This window comes from Zonotrichia albicollis, chromosome 8 (genome assembly GCF_047830755.1).
Source record: "Zonotrichia albicollis isolate bZonAlb1 chromosome 8, bZonAlb1.hap1, whole genome shotgun sequence".
NCBI classification, from domain to species: Eukaryota; Metazoa; Chordata; class Aves; order Passeriformes; family Passerellidae; genus Zonotrichia; species Zonotrichia albicollis.
The window spans coordinates 40,466,925-40,490,212 of NC_133826.1; the positions used below are offsets into that span (position 1 = coordinate 40,466,925).

Sequence of the window (23,288 nt, forward strand, 5' to 3'; positions counted from 1 at the left end):
TAAAAAAATAAAACAAAGAAAAAAAACTAAGCAAACCAACAAGAAGTTTTAAATATTAATTTTATTACAAGTAATTTGCCAAAATTGGCCAGCAGTTTAATATTCCTGAAGCGATCCAGTCATGAGTGTCCTCACTGCAGCCTTGAGCTCCTGGTTCCTCAGGCTGTAGATGAGGGGGTTCAGGGCTGGAGGCACCACTGAGTACAGAACTGACAGGGCCAGATCCAGGGAGGGGGAGGAGATGGAGGAGGGCTTAAGGTGAGAAAATGTGCCAGTGCTGAGGAACAGGGAGACAACGCCCAGGTGAGGGAGGCAGGTGGAAAAGGCTTTGTGCCGTCCCTGCTCAGAAGGGATCCTGAGTACAGCCCTGAAGATCTGTACATAGGAGAAAACAATGAACACAAAACAGGCTAATGCTAAAAGGAAACTGACAGTCATGTGCCCCAGTACCCTGAGTTTGGAGTGTGAGCAGGAGAGCTTGAGGATCTGAGGGAGTTCACAGAAGAACTGGCCCAGGGCATTGCCATGGCACAGGGGCAGGGAAAATGTATTGGCCGTGAGCATGAGAGCATTGAGAAAGGCACTGGCCCAGGCAGCTGCTGCCATGTGGGCACAAGCTCTGCTGCCCAGGAGGGTCCCATAGTGCAGGGGTTTGCAGATGGACACGTAGCGGTCGTAGCACATGACTGTCAGCAGATAAAATTCTGCTGAGATGAAGAAGAGACAGAAAAAGAGTTGTGTGGCACATCCTGAGTAGGAGATGTTCCTGGTGTCCCAGAGGGAATTGTGCATGGCTTTGGGGACAGTGGTGCAGATGGAGCCCAGGTCGCTGAGGGCCAGGTTGAGCAGGAAGAAGAACATGGGCGTGTGCAGGTGGTGGCCGCAGGCTACGGCGCTGATGATGAGGCCGTTGGCCAGGAGGGCAGCCAGGGAGATGCCCAGCAAGAGGCAGAAGTGCAGGAGCTGCAGCTGCCGCATGTCTGCCAATGCCAGCAGGAGGAAGTGGCTGATGGAGCTGCTGTTGGACATTTCTTCTGCCTTAGCATGGGGTTCTGTAAAAAAAGTAATCATAGAATAGCTGAGTTTGGAGAGGACGTTAAATATCCCAGCACAGCCTGGGGGCACTTTCCCTCCACTGCCTGCCCAGGGCTCTGCTGCCGGGAGCTGTCCCTGCCAGCAGCTGCTTCCCTGTGCCCAGGGCTGGGCCCTGCCAGTGCTGCCAGAGCCCAGTCCAGCCCTGGGGGCTCAGCTCTGCCCTGCAGACCCCTCCCAGCCCTGGCACTGCCCAGGGGCAGCTCTGGCTCTGCAGGCTCTGATGGAAATGTCAGAGCAACCCTGAGGAGGCTGGAAAAGCGACACTGATGCTGCCTGTAAAGGACCCTGTGTTGATTTCTGTCACTGCCTGCTTTATTCAAATCTGTGAGAAATTTTTGTTTTAGTTCAACCTGAACGGCAAGATGAATATCTATGTGCAATTTCCCATCGAGGCAACCCTGAGCATTAAATAACAAAGGCAAGATTTTCCCTTTAATGCAGTCCCTGCCTTGCTGTGCTCCCTGTATAATCTACTTGGCAATGTTCTGCAGTTAAATGCCATCTGAGAAGCAGTCCTGAACAATGCGGCATTCGCTCCACACCATGAGAACACTTCCAAGCCTTACCAGCTGTCTCTTCCCTCCCATATCTTGTCCCCCAGTGCTGGGAGCAGCTGCCAGGGCTGGCTGAGAGCTGTCCCTGGCAGGCAGCAGAGTCCCTGCCCCAGCACAGCGCCCTGGGCTGCAGGACCCTGCTCTGCAGGACAGCCCTGGGCACCCCTGGCTGCTCTGCACAAGAGACAATCAGAGAATGTACTCACAGAACCTGTAGGCATTGGGATGTTCCAGCTTTAGGAGATGGCTCCAGGAGCTGCAGCTGCATTGTCCTGCAGCCAGAGGTTCCTGTGCTAAGGGCTGGCAGTGATTCTGCACCAGGCACTTCTCAGCCCCTTCCCAGCCCTGACTGATTGAAGCTCTCTGTGCCTCTCTGCTGTGCCCAGGGTGGCTGCAGGCAGTGCCCCAGCCCTGCTGGGCTGGCAGAAGAGCTGCTCATCAAGAGAAATGTGCTTTTGAAGCTTTGCTTGGTTACCAGGAGCTGCCTCTGTGCCAGGAGCCCAGCCCAGCTCAGCAGCACAGACACAGCAGAAGGACTTTAATGAGTCTCTGGGGCTTTGTGCTCAGGCCCTGAACATCAGTCCCTAGGAGGTAGCTGAAGAAACCTCTCCAGAACTCCAAGTCAGAATCACACTCCAAACTTTCTTGGACTTTTAATGGATGCCACTGAGGGACACGACTGAGAAAGTGTCCCCAGGCCCCAGGCAGAGCAGAGAACTGGAGGCAGTGATGGCAGGTGGGGACAAAGAGAAGCCAAGTCCTGGTGCCCTGGGGCACAGCAGGGTCTGTGCCACCAAGGGCTGTGAGGAGACACCTTGTCCTGAGGCCCTGGGGCCTCCTGGCACAGCCCCAGCCAGGCTGGGCACTGTCAGCCCCTTGTCCTGCCCTCAGCATCCCCCCCTAGCCCACATCCCAGTGGCCTCAAGGATCTGCTGGAAGGAGTCCCTGGGGAGCCTTGCTCAGGAATGGCCCTGGGGCTCCTGAATGCTACCAGGGACTGCAGGGTTTTCAAAGGACTTTGGGTTTTGCTTTTGCCTTGGAGTCTCTGGGACGTTTATTGCAAACATAGCCTCCAGTTATCTGCTGTAATTAGTCTCTGGAGAGGCTTTGTCAGTAACAACACTCAGTGGGCTCATTAATGCTTCAGTTATTTTAAAGTATTTGGTGTTTCAATTTTCATACAAACTCTGAGAATTTTGTGCAATCATGGCCCCAATTTTCTGCTTTAATGTGTCCCTTGAGAGCTGTGTACTGACACTCAGTGGGGCTCATCAATGATTTGAGATACTCAAGGTTTTTAAGGTACTTTGGAATTTCCTTTCCACACTGAGTCTCTGAGAGCCTTTAGTGCCATCCTGGCCTCCAATTCACTCCTCCAAGGAGTCCAGGAGTAGCCTGTGTTGGGGATGGACCTCAGTGGGACCCATTCATGTTTGAGAAACTTTGGGATTTTCTTCTGACTTTGACTCCTGGAAAGGTTTGTGCAATCTGAGGCCCCGAGATTCCAGGGCTCAGCTCCAAATGCACCACGGAGCTCATAAGGATCATGGAACTCCTGACAAACCATGGCTGTGCCTTGATTTCCAACTGCTCTATTGCAGTTCATCAGGAAGTTTTCCTTTTACAATTATGGAGAAATATTTCAAAGAGCTTCTAAGAAATATGTATTCCTATCTTAAAAGGTGTTTTTTTATTGCTGTTCTTATTATACAAGAGGTGATTGCAGCATTCTGTGATTGATAATGATCCAGGGTCTCTCCTAAGGAGGTCTGGCCAGGTCAGAGAAGTTGTACCTTGGAGCTGACCCAGTGTGGACAACCTTGCCTCACATTCCCCAACCCCATGTAGAAACGATTTTTACTTTTAAAAATTTAAATGCTTTCTTAAGATCTTTTCAAAATACAACAGAAGACTGAATAAAGAAAAGAACAGAGCACCAGGAGCAAAGGATTCAGTCAACATGTCCTTATCTACAAAATGGATATTCTGTCTTCTACACCTCTAGCCCCTCCCAAAGTCTTGTCAATGAACTCCTTCTTCACTATCCAGTGGTGGAGATCACTGTCTTACACCTTGATTGCAGGTCAGGTGCTGCCATAGTAACAAGCCAACCCTCCCAAATGCCCCAGCTAGTGAGGCCATCCTGTGATAACAATGCAAGGGGGAGGGGAAGGATAACTATACATCTACAAAACTTCTCTTCACATATATTTAATATTCACCCCTTAACTGTGAGAGTCAACCATAAAATTACTCATCTATAACAAACCCCTTTTTCTTTTTCTAGAAGTCATTTTGCACGAACAGTAAAAAATTTTCTCTCTTTCTTGAATGAGTCATACTAGCATCTGTTGATGTGGCCAAGGACAGTGGGAACCGGAGAGAAAAATCGCAGGTTTTCCTTAGACACACTTATTTGGAATGGACAAAAGGGCATCCCAGAAGTCCAGTATGGCTTTGACTCCCATCTACCATGCCTATGTGGCTGCTATCCATAGTCAGTGTATTTTAGGGGTCAGTACAGAGGCCAACTCAGTCCTGCCCTCCAGTCCCTGTTGAATTAAAAGACAACTGAGGAATTATAGAGGTCTGGTATGGCCTTTTGTCCCTACCTTACCATGCCTATGGGGTTGCTACCCACAGCAGGGCTATGGAGCCTTCTTGGTAGCAAACAAAGGGGCCAACTCGGTCTTGCTCTCCTTCCTTTGTCTTATTTTCTCAAAGAAGCTGTCCCATTACCTTTTACAGTCCTTTGTGTACTTCTCAACAGATGCTGGTATTTCTCATCCATTAAAACAGGAAGAGTTCTCAAGTTAGTTGATAGAAGCTTGACTCTACTTTTTGGGTATCTTGGTGTTTTTCTGGTTGTCTTTCAGTCTCTGCTTGAAAGTCAATCTTGTTTCACCCAGCCTGGATGTTGTAGTCCACTCTTTGGGCTCTTCTACTGGGCCTTTGACTCTGTTGGCATGAGTCCATCCCTGCTCTGCAGTTCACACGGCCGATTTGGTGGTGAGCAGTACCTGAATGGGACCTTCCCACTGAGGAGTTAGAGGCTGATCTCTCCATGACTTGATCATCACCCAGTTCCCGGGATTAATATTATGGATTCTGAAATCCAGGGTGGTAGTTTAGGTAATTGCGCCTTTATGTCTTAGCCCTTTTAAAGTTTGTGCTACAGACATAACATATTTCTTGGCATTGGCTTCCCCTTCCTCATAGGTGGCAACCTTCTGGGGTGAGGTCAGGGAGGGTAACCCAAACATCATTTCATAGGGTGACACCCCCGGATCTGACTGGGGTTGGGTTCTAATTCTTAAAAAGGCCAAAGGGAGACATTTTGCCCATGACATTTGGGTTTCAATCATGAGCTTAACTAGAGTTCTTTTAAGAGTTTGATTCATTCTCTCAACCTGACCAGAACTCTGTGGATGCCTTGGATTGTGAAATTCTTATTTTACTCCCAGGGCCTGAACAACTTTCTGCAATATCTTTAATGTGAAATGGGTTCCCCAGTCTGAATCAATCCTTTTTGCCATTCCATATCAGGGAATGATTGATTCTAGAAGTGTTTTACTCACAACATTGGCATTGGCTTTAACAGTGGATACCACCTCTACCCAATGAGTCACGTGATCTACTATCACTGGCAAAAATTTCCACCATTGTACCTGGGGAAGCTTGGTAAAGTCTACTTGGATGTTTTGGAAGGGCCCTAAGGCTAGTTGTCACCCTCTTCTGGGTGTTTTCTTCATGATCTTCTTATTCACTTGTTGACATATCACACATCCTTCAGTTACTTGCTTAGCTATTCTGAAAATTCCTTTGCATCCCAAATTCCTTAGAAATTGATCACTTAGCGCTTGTGTACCCCAATGTGTTGTTCCATGTATGCCTTCTAGCATTTTCCTGGGCAGGAGTTTATTCAACATTTGCCTCCCATCTGCTAATCTCCAACTTCCCTTTTTTATCTTTCTTAGCTCCTCTTTTAAGGAGTTCTTCCTTTTCTGTCCCACTGAATACAGGGACTTTTTGCTTTACTCTCATGGGCGTTAATACTATTATTAGTTTTTTTGTCTCTGATTCAATTGCATTTTTAGCCTCTAGATCAGTCTAATTGTTCTCTTGCTCCTCCTGAGTTGCCCTTTTTATGTCCTTTAACATACACCACTGCTACTTCGTCTGGTAATTGTAAGGTTTCTAACTCTTCTAAAAGAATTTTTTTGTGAATCAGTCCCTTTCCCCTTGAATTTAATGGCCCACTCTCTTCCCAAATTTTTCCAAAGGTATGCAGTATTCCAAAAGCATTTTTTCAGTCTGTATATATTGTTCCCCTTTTCTGTGCTAATATTTCCAGAGCTCCCTTTAGGGCATATAACTCACACGCTTGGGCTGACCAGTTGGAAGGTAACTTTCTCTTTTCTATGGCTACCAACCCTTCATCCACTATAGCGTACTCCAATACCCTGTGCCCCTTTATTACCCGTGAAGATCCATCGATGTACAATTGTTTTCCTCTTGGAGTGGTTGGTCTGTTAGGTCCTCTCTTACTAGAGTTTGATAGTTTATAACCTCTAGGTAATTATGTATTAGTTCCTCAGGTGGTTCTCCATACAAAAACTGGACAGGGTTGAGTTGGTTACTCACAATTACCTCTAAATCATTATCTATTAAGATGGCTCCATAATTTAACATACAGGAATCAGTGAGCCATTTCTCAGCCTTTTGGCTTAGGACACTTCTAACTGAGTGTGGAGTGCATATTTTCAATTTTCCCCTAAGGGTTAATATCTTGGTTTAAAAAGACAGTTGTGCGCTAAGGAAGGCAGAAGCCTCCGTTAAAATGGAAAATGCAAACCCCCTTCCCTCCAAATTTTTATAATTTTGAAATTGCATGGGGGGTCTCAGGCAAAGATATTGGATCAGGATTAATAGTTCTTTATTAGGGAAGAAAATTAAACAAATAAACAGTGCAGTAATACAAAACAGTACTGATAGAGTCAGAATATGACCTGACACCATGTTGGTCAGGGTGTTGGTAGCAGTCCAAGTGAAATGGTGGCTGAAGTCCTCCTGAAGTGGTAGATGTGGTTCTGTTGAAGCAGTGATCCTGTAGAAGGATGTAGCCTTCCTCTGAAGATCCAGTGATGGTGTAGATGGGCCTGGTCTTCCTCTGGGAATCCAATGGAAAAGGCTGCTGATCCTCTGAGAATCCAGTGGGAAAGGCTGTTCTGGTGTCCCAAAATCTCAGACTATATCCAGTTAGGGACGCTTGGCTCCTCCCTCTGGGCGGAGCATCTCACAATGGGATGCTGTAATTTTGATCAGTCATGCAGTGACACTCAATGGCTCATTAACAGCAGATGTCATCCCAGAGGGAAGATTGGTTTGTGGAAGAGATAAAGAAAACTTCCCAATTAACAGAAGATTACTGCCACACCTCTAACAGATGGGAACAGAACACACACATTGCCTTGCAATCCACGACATTATCCACCCCTTATTCTATTTCCATCTGCATCGCAATAAAACCTTCCACACAGTTCTCACTTAAGACTAGGTTTCCCTGTGGTACACAACGGCTTTCTCCATCTTTCTGCATTACCCACCAAGTGCAACCAGGTCTTTGAGCAAAAACAATCCCACAGATGGGGTTGTCTTTGCCTGAGGTGGGATAAATCCAAACAGTCTTTCCTAAAATACCTTTCATCTGTAGAACAGGGACTTTGTCTCCATACGCTGCGTTCAGGGGTTCAGACTGGGCAGCACCAGCTTGATTGATGGACCCTCAGGTGTTGAACATCCAGGTGGCTTTTGCTAAGTTCACTTCCCAATTTCTAAAAGTTCCCCCCCCAAGTGCCTTCAGGGTAGTCTTAAGCAGTCCATTGCACTGTTCAACTTTCCTGGCAGCTGGTGCATGATAGGGGATATGATGGATCCACTCAATGCTGGTTCCCTGGCCCAGGTGTTGATAAGGCCATTCTTGAAATGAGTCCCATTGTCTGACTCAATTCTCTCAGGGGTGCCATGCTCCACAGGATTTGCTTTTCCAGACCCAGGATGGTGTTCCAGGCAGTGATGTGAGGCAAAGGGTTGGTCTCCAACCATTCAGTGGTGGCATCCACCATGGTCAGCACACAGTGTTTGCCCTGGCATGTCTGGGGCAGCGGGATGGAGTCAATCTGCCAGGCCTCCCCATACTTGTACTTGGACCAGCGCCCACCGTACCAAGTAAAGCCAGCGGGCTTTACCCGCTGGGCCTGCTTGATCTCAGCACGTGTCTCACAGTCGTGGATAACCTGAGAAATCCATCCCTGGGTCTCATGCCCACTTATAGGTGGCATCCCTGCCCTGATGGCCTGAGGCATCATGGGCCCATCAAGCTAGGAAAAACTCTCCCTTATGTTGCCAATCTCAGTCTATCTTTGACACCTCTATTTTTGCTACCTGATCTACCTGTTCGTTGTTTTGGTGTTCCCCATTAGCCCAATTCTTGGGGACATGAGCATCTATGTGGTAGACCTTCACAGGTAGCCTCCCTACCCTGGAAGCAATGTCTTTCCACTCATCAGCAGCCCAAATTGGTTTTCCTCTACGCTGCCAGTTAGCCTCTTTCCACCTCTCCAGCCATCCCCACAGAGCATTGGCCACCATCCATGAATCAGTGTAGAGGTAGAGCTTTGGCCACTTCTCTCCTTCTACAATGTCCAGGGCCAGCTGAACAGCTTTGAGTTCAGCAAATTGACTTGATCCACCTTCTCCTTCGGTAGCTTGTGCAACCTGTTGTGTGGGGTCCATATGGCTGCTTTCCACTTCCGGTTCATCCCTACGATTGGACAGGAACCATCAGTGAAAAGACCGTAGCGTGTTTCCTTTGGGAAAACTTGGTTATATGGAGGAGCTTCTTCAGTCCATGTTGCTGGTCTTGTTCTTCATCTGTGACACCAAAATTTTCACCTTCAGGCCAATTTTTAATTACCTCCAAAATCCCTGGGCCATTCAGTTTACCTATACGGGCAGTGCCTCTGTCCCTCTGGAAGCCTCTCAGGAACCCTCAGCCAGTCCCGAGTTGGCAGACACTGGGGGGCAACCCCGACATGGCCGACAGCAGGGAGACACTCTCCCAAGCCCCGAGGGTATGGAGGGCACGTGGTCATCTTTGCAGCAGGAGAGTCACCAGAGACATGGGTACAAGATAAAGGGCCGACTCTTAGCAGGGGTTAATCCCAGGTTTTATTCCAGGAGTCCCAAAGGAGCCCCTACACCTCAGGGCGCTCCTGCTGAGAACCCTGGGAGATGTGCCAAGGTTACATTTAAAGGGAGGTGGAAACCAAAAGTAGATAACATTTTACTAACCAATAAGTGACCCTAAGGGATGGGTACTGGGGGACGGACATTTAGGACAGCGTATGGGGCAAGGCTTGGGGGCTGACCCCCAGCCTCTGGCTAATCACTCAACATCCTAGACCAAAGCTTCTAGATGGAGGGGATGGGATGCTGAGTGATTGACAGAGAGCCAGGGTGGGGATTTGGGGATGATCTCAGCAAGGGAAAGGGATTACACAGGTAAAGGGAGGGGGGTACCATCTGAGATGAACCATTTGGGAAAAATACAGGGATTCAAAAACAAAACTATTACAAAATATTATAAAGTACAAAAACACACTACGACACACCACCCAGATCTGGTGTTTACTGCACAAGCGCCCAGATCCGGAAATTTTCCAGGGCTGACACAGCCCAAGTCCAGCAATTTGCTGGCACAGAAAGCCAAAATCCGGCAATTTCCTGATGCCAATACAGGTACTCAGACCTGGTGTTTGCTGCCACTGCCAGTGCTCAGATCTGGATATTTCCCGGTTCTGGCAGAGCCAAGTCCAGAAATTTTCTGGCAAAGAAAGGCATAATTTGGCAATTCCCTGCTACCATCATTGGCAATGCCAAGATCCGGTGTTTGCTGGCACCACCAGTGCCCAGATGCTGGAATTTCCCGGTGCTGGCACAGCCTGAGTCTAGTAATTTTCTGGCAAAGAAAGCCAAGACCTTGCAAATACCTGGTGCTGGCCCCACCAAGATCTGGTGTTTGCTGGCACTGCCAGTGCTCAGATCCAGCAGTTTCCCAGTGGCAGCACAGCCCAAGTCCAGCAGTTTGCTGGCACAGAAAGAAAAAACCCGGCAATTTTCTGGTGATAGTACCGGCAGCACCCAGATCTGCCTTTAGCTGGCACTGCCAGTGCCCAGATCTGGCAATTTCCCTGTGCCAGCACAACCCAAATGCAGCAATTGTCTGGCAAAGAAAGCCAAAGCCCGGCACTGCCCAGATCTGGTGTGTTGGGGTTGGTTTAAAAGAAGAGGGAGACCTCGGCTTAAGGCCATGGGAAAACCCTCTTTAGTTGGGGTCAGCAGGAGCTCCCGCCCATAATCCTCTTGTTCAGTTATGCAGATTATTACTAGAAAGTTCTGAATTCTCTTTGCTACCATTGGTTACTTTATACTGCAAAAACTGTAATATTCTTAATCCTTCCTTCCTCTTGGATTCTTCCCTCAGATTCCACCTTAACCCCTCCCCATAAATAAATGTATAAATATTCCTGCTAGACCCTGGACCCCGGCCTTTTTCTGCTTCTCTCTCTGTACTGTGAACGCCGTCCTGTTTGTTGTGTTTGCCTTCAGTAAAGTTCTGTTTCCAGACAACTTGATGAAAGCAGTCTCTGTCTGTAAAGTTGCCAGAGCTGGTTCTCAGGGAAACCACTGGTCAACAGTGCAGACGAGGACCAGAAGGTTTCACTGGCATTTGCTGGCACTGCCAGTGCCCAGATCTGGAAATTTCCCTATTCTGACACAGCCCAGGTGCAGCAATTTGCTGGCACAGAAACCCAAAACCTGGCAACTTTCTGCTACTGGGTCTGGCACCACCCACATCTTGTGTTTCCTGCACAGGAACCCAGATTTGGAAATTTCCCGATGTCAGTGGAGCCCAAATCCCGCAGATTTCTGTCACTGGCAACGACACCACCCAGATCTGGTGTTTGCTGGCAGCGCCAGCGCCCAGATCTGAAAACTTCCTGGTGCTGGCACAGGCCAAGTCCAGTGATTTGCTGGCACAGACAGCCAAAGCTTGGAAATCTGCAGGTTCTGGCTCCAGCGCCACCATGATCTGGTGTTTGCTGGGACCGCCAGTGCCCAGATGTGGAAATTTCCTGATGCCTTTACAGCCCAGGTCCAGCAATTTGATTTTAGCCACCTTAGGAAGGGAAGTTCCTCGGACTGTGACTTTCCTTTTTCTTGGAACTGTTTAAACCTGCTCTGGACTGAAAACCCAGACAAACACCGGCAGCTCACACCTGTGGCCCCCCGAGCTCTGGGATGCTGCATTCCAGCACCAGAGGGACTTAGAAGAGACCGAGTGAGCCAACTACAACCCACAAAAAGGACTTCCTGAATTTGCCATCTCTTCAGCACTGTCAGAGGTTTTATTTAATATTATTCATTTTTCATGCTTCTGAATACTTTACTTGTTAAAAAAAGGGGTTTTTTCACTTTTCTCAAGGGAAGTCTTTCCCTGAACTAGTAGGGGGAGGGGCCGCTTGAACTTGCTTTCTAGATGGACCCCTTTTGGAGATTTCCTCCCAAAATTTGCCCGAAACCAGCACAAACAGTCACAATGAAAATTGCACCAGTGGCATAATTTCCTGATGGAAATTCTTGTGACAGAAGCTTGACCTTGTTCTCCATGAGAGGTTCTTGGGAAGAGCAGACAGGAGAAGACTCCTAGAAAACTGAAACAGCTTTCCAGAAGTGAAATGAAAAAGAAAGAAACGATCCAAGATGTTTCCCTTTATTTATTTCTGTGCTTTCCTTTTCCATGTTGCAACCCAGTAATTCCAGATGCACGTCACCTGAAGATCAGTGACTTAGTGATTTTTAGACACACTAAAATACCATGAGCCACACACCGTTTTCCTTCTCCTGTTTTTACGGGAAAACAACACTGGAGGTGTAAATGCAGTGCTGGGCTCAGGTAGGAATCCTACCCCAAGGGAAGGTGGCCCGACAGTGTTTGACCCTCAGCAAGGACAATGCACAGCAGCAAGCGAGGGGATCGCTGTGCCAGTGTGCAGGAGTCAGGGCTCTGCATGTGGGCTCAGCGCTGCAAAGTTCCCGTGTTTGGACAGACGGAGGGGCTGTCCCCGGGGCGTGCGGGGCTCGAACGTGGGGCTCGTGGGGCGAGCGGGGAACGGACACGGGGACGAACGGCCCCGGTGCTTCAGTTGCAGCAGCGGCAGCGGCGGCAGCAGCAGCGGCGGCAGCAGCAAAAGCAGCGGCAGCAGTAGCGGCGGCAGCACCAAAACAGATACTTTTGAATAGTCTTTCTCCTTTTCTTTCTCTTTCTCTCTTTCTTTCTCTTTCTCTCCCTTTCCCGCTGTCGGACACCCTTATCTCGGGGTCCCTTACCCGGCGTCCCTCTCCTCTCCCCGCCTCCCTCTCCCCTGCAGGGCCGGGCCATGCCCCCGCCCCGCCCCCGGGCGGGGCTGCCCCGTGCCCGGCCCCGGCCGTCCCGCCGCGGTCTCGCCTCCGCCCAGCTCGGGCTGTACTGGCGGTGGCGCTGCTGGGCGGGCATCAGTGCCTGGTGTGGGGGCGGCATCGCCGCCCTTCGGCTCCGCCTGGCCCAAGCCCGGCCCCGGACCCGACGCAGGGTCCAGTCCCGACCCCGGCCCCGGCTCCGGCTCCTCCCGGGGCCCGCGGAGGACACACGCGGCGCGGCCGCTCCCGCCGCCTCCGCTGCGGATTCCCCGGCCCGAGCTCCGCCGCTCGACAGCGCGGCCTCCGGCCCCGAGCCGCCGAGGCCCGGGGCGGGTGGGGATGCCGGGCCCGGGGCGGGTGAGGGGCGCTCGGGGGCCGTGGCTGGCCCCGGGCCGAGCGCTGACAGCCGCGTCCCGCCCGCACGGAAGGCGCAGGAGGCCCTGCAGGAGCGGTACCGGCTGGGTTCGCTGCTGGGCCGCGGCGGCTTCGGCAGCGTCTTCGCGGCCACGCGGATCTCGGACGGCGCCCCGGTGAGCGGCGGGGCCGGCGGCGGGCGGAGGCGGAGGGGATGGAGGAGGAGGATGGGTCGGGGCACGGCGGGACGGGCGGCGGGCTGAGCCCGCTGCTCTCCCTCGCTCGCAGGTGGCCATCAAACGCGTGCCGCGGGATCGCATCCGGCACTGGGGCGAGCTGGTGAGTGAGCGGGGCCAGCGGCTACAGCCGGGCCGTGCCGGGCGGCGAGGAGCCGGGGCCCGGCAGGGTGGGAGCCGCCGGGAGCCCTGCGGGGAGAGCGGGCGTGGGGTGAGCGGGGCGTGCAGAGCATCCCGGGCTGGCTGAGGGCTTCCCCAGGCCTGGCACGGCCTCGGCCCCACTAACAGCATCGTGCTCCTCGCGCAGCCCGACGGCACCAGCGCACCCCTGGAGATCGTGCTGCTGGCCAAGGTGTCCTGTGGCTGTGGTGGTGTCATTCAGCTCCTGGAGTGGCTGGAGCTCCCCGACAGCTTCCTGCTGGTGCTGGAGCGTCCGGAGCGGTGCCAGGAGCTCTCGGGTTTCCTGGCGGAGCGAGGGTTCCTGCCGGAGGAGGAGGCGCGGGCGCTTTTCCGCCAGGTGCTGGAGGCCGTGCGGCACTGCACCAGCTGCGGGGTCCTGCACTGGGACATCAAGCCCGAGAATATCCTGCTCGACCTGGCCAGCGGGCAGCTGAAACTCATCGACTTTGGCTGTGGCGCCTTCCTCCAAGACACAGCCTACACCCAGTTTGCAGGTGAGCCTTCTCAGGGGGTGCTCCTGGGCATCTCATGGCCCAGCCTGGGTGCAGCACTGGGGCCTCCCCCTATTGCAGCCGGGATGGGATTGATGCTAGAGCCGAGTTGATTTGGGTGGGGGTGTGAGGGGGGCCAGCTCCCAGCCCTGCTGACAGCCTTCAGCACCCACTGTGGCCTGGGCTGGGGCTGGAGCTGGGGCAGCCAGCCCGACACAAACCCCCATGGGGGTAGCAGAGAGGGAGGTCTGACCGCGTGCCCCGGACGGTTTGGTGTGCAGGCGAGGAAGGGCTGGACTGCTCCACTCCCCTTGTTTGCCTTGGCTTATTAAGATTTTTGGGGGCCATGCAGGTGGGGAGGAGAGTGGATTTTCTCCACTACGGAGTGGGTTTTTCCTTTGTGTGTCATGATTGGGCCTTCCTAGGGTTTCTTCTGCCCTCTTCCAGCACCAGTGGCTTCTTTTCCAGCCCCGAGTTTGTGCACAAGTCCCAGGTGCTGGCAAGAGGGCAGCGCTCACCCCGTGTGCCTCTGGGGCAGCCCCCACATGCCCAGGGATGCTGGGGCCAGGCTCTGGGAGCAGCAGCATCCCCTGCTGAGCTGTGTCTGTGTTCCACAGGAACCCTGTCCTACAGCCCACCAGAGTGGATCCAGCACCAGTGCTACCACGGCGAGGCAGCCACGATCTGGTCCCTGGGCCTCCTGCTGTGCCACCTGGTCATGGGGAAGCACCCGTTCAGGAGGGGCCAGGAGATCATCCGGGGGCGGATCTTGTTCCCACGATGGCTCTCTCAAGGTGGATCCTCATCTCTGGGCACGGGGGCAATACCAGTGCTGGGAGACAGCAGCGGGCTCATGGGCATCCCACTCTGGCAGCTGCTGAGGAGGTGGCACATGTCCTGCTCTCCTGCTCTCCTCCAAACAGAGTATCCATGGGGAAGTTTAGGCCCAGCTCTGGGCACACCCAGCATGACCTGGGCATGGGAACAGGGGGCAACTTCTCCAACTGACTGGTGATTTTTGGTTTCTCTCCCCAGCGTGCCAAGATGTCATTAAGAGGTGTTTGTCCATGCAACCCTCGGACAGGCCATCCTTAGAAGATCTTTTCTGTCATCCTTGGGTGAAGGATGTTTCCCTGCCCTAGAAGACTGAAGATATCCACGTGCACAGTTGGATCCAGGGGCCTGGCAGGTACCAGCTCCATGCATGTCTTGGCAATCAGTGGCACGCAAACCAGGCTGGTTTTGTCCTGCCTGTAGCTCTGAGCAGGGTTCAGCAGAAGGGAACACGCAGCTCTTGGGCTGGAGCTGAGCTGCAGACCTGATGTGGCAAGCACTGGTGGCCACCATCCCCCTGGTTTTATTTGTCCTGTTCATGGATGGCTGGGGCCCTGGGCAGAGACCTGAGAGCCTGGTCTGGCCCCAGGGCAGGAGAAGGAGCCCCTGGAGAAGCTGTTCCAGGTCGGGCTGCTGCTGGAGACACCAAGGACAACCTCAAGGATGACAATCTCTTCCCAGCCTGGCCAGCTGAAGATGATGGACTTGGGTTCTGGTATTTTCTTCAAAGCCAGGCTCCAGGCCCAATTTGCAGGTGAGTCCACAGACAGGGGAATGCTCCCAGATCTGGGCATGGCACAGCCTGGCCGGGCACCAAAGGTTCCCCCTTTGCTGGGGCAGATGCAACTCATTCTTCAGTCACTGCCCAGCTGCATTTTGGCTCTGGGCAGCTGCTGAGGGCTGGATGTGCCATGGCTGGCTGCAGGCTGGGCACACGTCCTGCCCTCCTGCTCTGTGCCAAAGGCAGCAGGGATGGGCAGCTCTGGGCACAGCTCTGGGCACAGCCAGCATGGCCTGGGCACCGCAGGCCTTGGCACAAGGGCACAGGAGCCCTCAGCTGACGGACGGTTTCTGCTTTCTCTCCTTGCAGCCGGGCTCTGCGGGTGCTGAGGCTGCTCTGGGCTCTGCCAGGGCTCTGCTGGGCTCAGCCCTGGGCCCAGCTGGGCTGGCTCTTCCCTCACATTGCTCTGACAGCTCTGCATCAAACGAGCCCGTTGTGAGCACAGCGCCTGAGCTTTCTGCTTTGGCAGGTGAGTGAGACTCTGCTGGAGGCCCAGAGATTGCAGCTGGGGACACACATCCAATTGGCAACGACCCAAACTCTCCACAGTCCCAGCTGAACGCCTGGATCTGCACAGGGTGTTTTGTCTGTCCCATTCTTCCTTCTTGATTGGCTGGAATTGTGTAATTGCACTTTCTTCCTCCTCTAGCAGTGCCAAGAGTGGGCCAAAGCTGGTGAGTGGGCCATGCTCCTGAGGCAGTGCAGTCTGGAGCTGATGGATGGAGAATTGCCCTTCTGCACTTCCAAACCAGAGCAAAAAGCCGTAAGTGGGACTTTGTGTCTCTAAGAAATCCCTGTGAGTTTCAAGGGGAATGTGCAGCTCATTCCCAGGCTGAGAAGGAAGGTCATCTTCTAAAGGATTTGGGCTTTGACAGAGTTTCCATTCCCAGTCCTGCTTGGAGCTGGAAGGGCACTAAGCAATTTCCTCTTGCTTTGACCACAATTTCAAATATCAATGTTGGAAACAAAGCCCAAAATCTTTTAAGAGGCTTTTGAGGTAACAAAGATGGATCCATGCCATCAGCACATTTACAATGTAAATAACTGAGTTCTCTTTTTAAAAAGATCATTTACCTCTTAATTCAAAGAATGTAAATTTGCCTTTATGTTTTGGTTTTTTTCATTAATTGTATGTTATGTTTTTGCACTAACGCTTGGATTTTATTCTTATCTTTTACAATTTACCTATTTTTTAGCTTTTTCCTTTTTTTTTTTCCTTTCAATAGAAAACATGTCCTATCAAAGGAATGTCCTTTCCTCCTGGTTTCGTGTGGAGCAGCTCCCTTCCTGCTGGCTGAGCTGCTCAGGCAGAGCCCGGCAGCTCCTGGCCCTGCAGGGCTGAGGCTTTTCCCCGTTGCTGGGCACAGACTGATGGAGCAGCACTGCTGAACACGGGCACACAGAGGGACCAGCAGCAGCTGCCTTTGGCCACCTGAGGCTCCAGGGCCCAAACTCTGAGCAGCCAGGGCTGGAAGAGACTGGCAGGATCTGATCCCTGACTCTGGGCCAGGGCTGCACAAATGACCCCCCAGCAGCAGCAGCAGCAGCAGCAGCAGCAGATGGAGCTGACTTTGAGCACAGCCCCTGCCCCTCTTCCCTCCCGTGTGCAGCGGTGTCACAGCAGCCTGAGGCACCTGGGAGCCCCCAGTGCCAGCAGGGACTGGAGATGGCAGCCCTGGGCTCCTGGAGGCTGTGCAAGGAACAGAGCTGGGCACTCCTGTCCACGGGGAGCTTCCAGATGGAAAAGGCTGCTGTGCCCAGGCAGCTCCAAGGGCACAGAAAGGAGGCTCTGGAGCACTGGATCTGTGCCAGTGCCACAGTCCTGGGCAGCAGCCAGCGAGCCCTGGGGGAACAGAGGGCACAGCACGAGGGACAGAACTAGGCAAGGGCAGAGACTGGAGAGAGCCAGGCCTGGGACCAGGAACAACTGCTCCATTGCACTCTTGGAGAAAGCTCTTGGCTGGTTCAAAGCGCTGAAAGGCATGAAGGGCAGAGAGGAGGCCACAATGCTCCTGCTTGCACAGCCTCCCCTCTCCGTGTCCCAGAAGGAATTGCATGGACTGTGTTCTTCTCTCCGAGTCATCTCGTTCAGCATGAGCAGTTCAGCACCAGGAGCTGAAGGACCTGAAGCCTCAGGCCACAGGAGCTGGGCAAGAGGGAACTTTTGGAGCAAAGGAATGCTGCTAAAATAGACCCAGCTGAATGCAGTGGATAGAATCATGGAATCACAGAATCCTTTCTGTTGGAAAAGCCCTCTGAGTTCACCCAGTGCAGCTGCTCACCCAGCAGTGCCAAGCCCAGCACTAAACCACATCCCTGAAGTGCCAAGGCCTGGACACCAGCCCTGAGTGAGGCCTGGACAGCAGGCCCTGAGCCAAAGGTGGCCTCTGGATGAACCTTCCCAGCAAAGGTTATCTTTGTATCTGCTCCCTGATGAAATATGCATGGTCATTAGCCCTGTGATAGATGTAGCCACTCATTAGTGAAACATGTATTGACCTTTGTGTATTTAGAAGCCAGACAAGGCCATGAAATCTGACATCTGGCCTTGTTTGGGACTGTATGGTCAAAGTCACCTCCCTTGGTTCCTCCTTGAGCCCTGGCCAGGCTTTGGGAGGGACCCAAGAGGAGGATGAAAGCAGATGTGGCCACACTAGCAGTGCTGTCAGTTTGTTCATTCAGCACTGTCAGAGCTGGGCCCTCTCCCAGCGGGGTTGGAGCCTCACCTGGGGCTGGAGGCACCTGCAGGAATTCCCAGTGCCCAGGAGTGGCTCTGCAGGCCTTGGCTGTGACAGCTTCCCCAGCTGCTGTGTGGGTCTGGGGGATGGTAAAGGCTGAGGGTAAATGCTGCTGGATCGTTCTTAATCACTGCTGCAATCTTTGGTGGGGATGGTTGGGTGCATTGCTGAGCTGCTCCTTTTGTGATTCTTTGCTGCTCTGAACTGCAGGAAATGACACTGATTCCTTCAGCTGGAGTTTGAAGGAATTTGGTGCTGACCCTGCCCACTGGTAAAACAAAACTGGCACAGTCCGGCCAGATGACAACAAAATGTCACTTGTTCAGTGTAAATGTGAGGAATCAGTCCCCTCAGAAATTCCCAGCTGGGAAGCCCTTCCCTGGAGTTCCCTGGCTCTGGAGTGGGCTGAGGTTGGAGCCCGGTGTGAGCAGTGGGGCAGTCGAGTAAAAGAAGCTGCACCCCTGGATGGCTTCAAATGCATCCAAAAATTGCACATGGAAAAGGAAAAGACCTTGTGGGTTTGGGCAGACAAAGATGAATTTGTTGAGAGTACATAGGAAACAGCACCTTCAGAAGGAACAATTATTGTTGGAATGCTCCCACATGGAGCAACAGAAGAAGGTTTTAATCTTGACCTGATATGCATTTGTACAAGTGAAATATTGATATAATAAATATCTATATACATATTTATAGTATAATAAGACATACATATAATATATCTATATATACATATATATATAATTCATATATATGTTAATATATTCACATATATAAGTGGGTATATATGTGTATACACATATGTGTAAAACAATATGTATATATTGTTTATATTGTTTAACACATCCTGCCAGACCAGATCTCCCTGTTTGCCCCAAGGGCCCCTTTGGGAAATGCTCTGATCCACGGGGCTCCATGTGAAGGCTGCTGTGACACTGAGGGACTTGCACAGGAATTCCATCCAGGAGCCTGGGTGCCCTTCAGGGACTGGGACCCGGCCCCTTCCAGCCAGAGGGGAAAGGGCCCCCCAAGCCTTGTTAGCAACAGACAGCATGGTAAAGCTGAACAGCAAAGGGCCTGGGGGCATTATTCTGGAATTAAAAAGGTGCCAGCTTCATGGACAACAGAATTCTTGTTCCTAATTTGAATGAGATTGAGAAAAAAGAATGAAGAACGGTGTCACTAAAGTACTACTGGTGTCTGTAAGGTGTACCTTGATAGTCAGCCAGAATCTTTGTCTGCCACAAACACCTCTGGTGTTTCACCAAGGGATTGGTCATCAAAATGTAATGATGGGTTATGATGAATTGCTGATCTTCCTTTGTAATTCTTTGCTAATGATGATGTGCTTTGCTGAGTTTATCCTTTTGTAATTCTTGGCAGGTGTGCATGATATAAATGACACAATTACTTAAGTTGGTGTCTGTGTCTTTGGTAGTGACCCTGCCCACTGGTGAAACAGGGCCCCATCTTGCCTAAGTGTTCCCTGGGAAGGCAAAAGCCCTCACTCCAAAATTCCCCCCTTCCTCCCTTTCCCCCCTTCACACCCTGAGCATGATGTGCTCTGGTCTGGGCTATGCCCGGGCTCAGTTGGGGTCCCCTGTCCTGGCTGTGTCCCCTGCCCAGCTCCCCCGCAGCCCCAGCCCCTCCCCAGCGTGGCTGACGAGGGGCAGGACAGGCCTTGGCTGTGCTGCAGCTCAGCAAGAACAAAACCATCTCTGCGTGCTCAGCCCTGTGCTCAGCACCCGGCCCAGCAGTGTCTCAGTGCCAGGGGCTGTGCCCTCAGTCCCTGCCAGGGGTTTCCATGGCAACTGCCAGGCCAGGTGACCCAGGTGTCCCCCCAGTGCCGGTTGCCATGGAAACAGTGCCCAGCCCTGCCCCTTTCTGTCTGGCTGACCTGGCCTTTGGCCCTGGCAGTGCCGGTGGCTGTTGGTTCCTGGTGCCTGAGCGGCCAGCGCAGCACAGGGCAGGTGGCCATGGCACAGCCCCCAGCAAGGGATCCCCTCTGGCTCTGGGCACTGACACCAGCCCTGAGCAAGGGCCCAGGGCAGCTTTCCATGGCCACCAACCATCACAATGGGGCCGGGCATTGGTTGCCATGGCACCAAACCAAGGAATGGGTCCTCCATGGCCGTTGCCATGGCACCTGGTGGCACCAACGAGTGTCACTGCAATTGTACCTGGAACAGCCCTGGCACTGCTTTGTCCCAGGGTTGCCATGGAGCTGAGGACAGCAGCAGCTGGTGCTCTGCAAGGGCCCTGGGGCAGACAGGAAGGAGCAGCAGAGCAGGGGCTGATCCATCCCCAGTGCGCTGCACAGCCCAGGGCAGCGTCCCAGAGTGTCCTCATGGAGCTGCCAACAACATCCCCCTTCTGCAGCCCTGGCCTCTCCCCCAGCTCACACAGGTGCCCCATCCTTGCAGGCACAGACAGGGCAGCACTGGCTCAGCAGCCCCTGTTTGCATTGCACACAGCAGGGGGAGAACCCCCATGCTGTTGGTGTGGGGACATGAACCTGAGGGAGCACAAATGCCATCAGCCCTGGGGCCAGCAGGGGCTGGGGGATGGCAGGGAAACCACCCAGGTTTGTCCTGGCCTCTTCACTCAGCCAGAAAGTTTGTTCCCATCATCTGGAAGTGCCCTGTGAGTGCCTTCCTGTGGGTGCCCTGTGATGGCACTCAAGGTGATCTGTTCCATAACCTTGCTGGGCACCCAGCTCAGGCTGACAGGCCTGGAGGTCTCCAGATCCTCCTTCCAGCCCTTCTTGGGGATGGGCTCACACTGGCACCTCCAGTCCTCTGGGAGCTCCCTGCTGAGCCAGGACTGATGGTAAATGATGGAGAGCAGCTTGGGGAGCTCATCCACAGCTCCCTCCTTGCCTTAGGATGGATCCTGTCTGATCCCATTCACCTGTGAGCATCTGAGTGGCTTAGCAGGTCACCAACTCCTGGATTCCAGGGCCTGTTCTGCTCCCTGTGCCCATCTACCAGCTCAGGAGAACACTTGTCCTGAGGATATCCTCTCCTAATATTGAAAATTGAAACAAACTAGGGGTAAAGTAGCTCAGCCTTTTCCTTATCTTTTGTTACTATATTCTCCATTGCATCCAATAAAGAGTAGAGGTTCTCCTACTCCTCCTTTTTGCTATTATTTTTTTCTATAAAAACATTTTTATTCTTTTTGCAGAACCCTCCAGGTTAAGTTTTAATAGCGTTTTCAACTCTCAGCTTCTCTTTCTGTATGACCCAGCAACATCCTTAAAGACTTCCTGAGTTGCTGGTCCTTTTTCCATCCCTGAGTCTCCAGAAAAGCTCCATGGGCAGCCAGGCCAGTCATTTTCCTCACTAGCTCATCTTTTGCCGCACTGGGACAGGCTGCTTCTTCCCCCTTATGATTATTTTCTTGAAATGTGTCCGTCCTTCCTGGACCCCTTTGTTTTTAAGGGCTGTTTCCCTTAAAGCAATCAGTACCTGATTAGGTATTCCCCAAATCTGCAGCCTAACCAGGCCAAAGTCTGCCCTTCCTATTTCCAGGGCAGAAGCTTTGTTGCTGCCCCTCCCTCTTTCACAGAACATTGAACACTTCATTATTTCATGGTCACTGTGCCCCAGGCAGCCTCTGAGCCCCACATCTGCCCCCAGCCCTTCTCTGTTTGTGAACAGCAGCAGACAGAGCTTTCCTTGGCAGTGGGAGTGTTACCAAAAATTCTGTAAAACAGAAAATTCCTTAACCCCAATGTAGCATTAAGAAGCAGCATTCTTTATTCAGCTGGATGCATGGGGGAGAGCTCCTCCCAAAGCTGTGCATGCTGAGTACAGGAAAGTTTCTCTTGATATTCTGTATTTTGCATACATATTCATTGATTGTCCTGGACTAAAAATACATATGATAATCATTTCCCCAAAATCATTAATATATTTCCCCTCTCCTTTACCCGTGCATTCTCCTGTCCTGGGGGTCTCCCTGGTGGTCCCTGGTGCTCGTGGACCCCAATGTTCCCGTGGGCCTGGCTGAGCTGGCAGGACACTGAGGCTGCTGAACTTCCAGTTCCCTTCTCACACAATGGGCACTGTGTGGTTTCCACAGGCCTGGGGTTTCGAAGTGAAGGGAGACGACTATCTGATTGATGAGCATCGACTCCGATTTATTGATCAACCGGGCACCTTTTATAACAGTGTTAATTCACTTCATGCATATTGCAAAATCTGAGCTCCCGATAGGCTGTAGAGAAAACTTCAGCTCCTCCTTCTGTTTACAATAGCTGAAGTTTGTTTATTGAAACCAAGATCAGTGTTCTCACCATGATATGAAAAGTTCTCAAAACCTTTATATCTGTTCCCAGAATGGCCATCTGTTCCCACAGCAGCCAAGGACAGAATATTGCCTGTTTTTGAGGAAACGGTCTGAGAAACTTGTTGTTTATATAAAAGGTGGCTGAGAACCTTAATTATTTACAGAATCAAGCCTGGGAAGTGCTGCTTTACAGCTGCCTTTTATTTTTCCCTTACCTGAGTACCTTCATGGCCACTTTCTTTAAGCTATGCTTGAACCAGGCTTGAACCAGGCTCTCCACACTGGGGTTGTGGAGAACAAGCTCCATGTGTGAGCTCACCTGGTGAAGACAATTTATCATCTGGTACCATGTGGTCACAGAGTGGGCTATGACATCACAGAGACCAGGACCCCGGCCCCCCGTCCCCGTGTCAGGCTCTGGGGTCGATCTCGTGGAACATCCTCTGGGGGAGGCTGTAGGGCCCCGGGGGCGGGGGGACCCGGGGGGACAGGGGACCCCGCTGTGCACGAGAAGGGTTGGACTGCTCTGGGGGGAGCTGTGAGGGGGGCCAAGGCAGAGTGACCTCCCCAGGGACCTCACACAACCCCTGTGATGTCACACTGCCCCTGTGATGTCACACAGCCCCTGTGATGTCACCCAGCCCCAGTGATATCACACTGCCCCTGTGATGTCCCAGAGCCAACTCTGAGACACCACGCTATGATGTGATACAGCTGCTCTGTGATGTCACTGAAGTCTCTGTGATGTCAGAAAGTCACTCTATGATTTCACAATCTCTACTGTGATGTCATGATGTCACAGCCTGCTCTATGATGTTACACAGCCACCCAGTGTTTTCACAGCCCACTCCCTGATGTCACAGAGCCACCTTCTATGATGGCAGGATCTGCTCTATGGCCTCACACCCTACTCTATGATGTCACAGCCAGCTCTGTGATGCAACAACCCCCTCAGTGATGTCACAAAACCCTCTCTGTGATGTCATACTGACACTCTGTAAGGTCACAGCACATACTTTGACCACACTGCCAGCTCTATGATGTCATGCAGCCATGCCATGATCTCACAGCCTGGTCTGTGATGTCACACAGTTCCCTCTATGACGCTGAAGCTGCTCAGTGACCTCACACAACAAACTGTGATGTCACAGCCCAATCTGTGACCTCACACAGCCCACTCTGTGCTGTCACACAGCCCCTGGCTGACATCC

At 52.2% G+C, this 23,288-nt stretch overlaps 1 pseudogene; it reads left to right on the forward strand.

Annotated features, from left to right (window-relative positions):
- Positions 1–241: 241 nt before the first annotated feature.
- Positions 242–15,741, forward strand: LOC141729954 (serine/threonine-protein kinase pim-1-like; annotated as a pseudogene).
- The last annotated feature ends 7,547 nt before the right edge of the window (positions 15,742–23,288 follow it).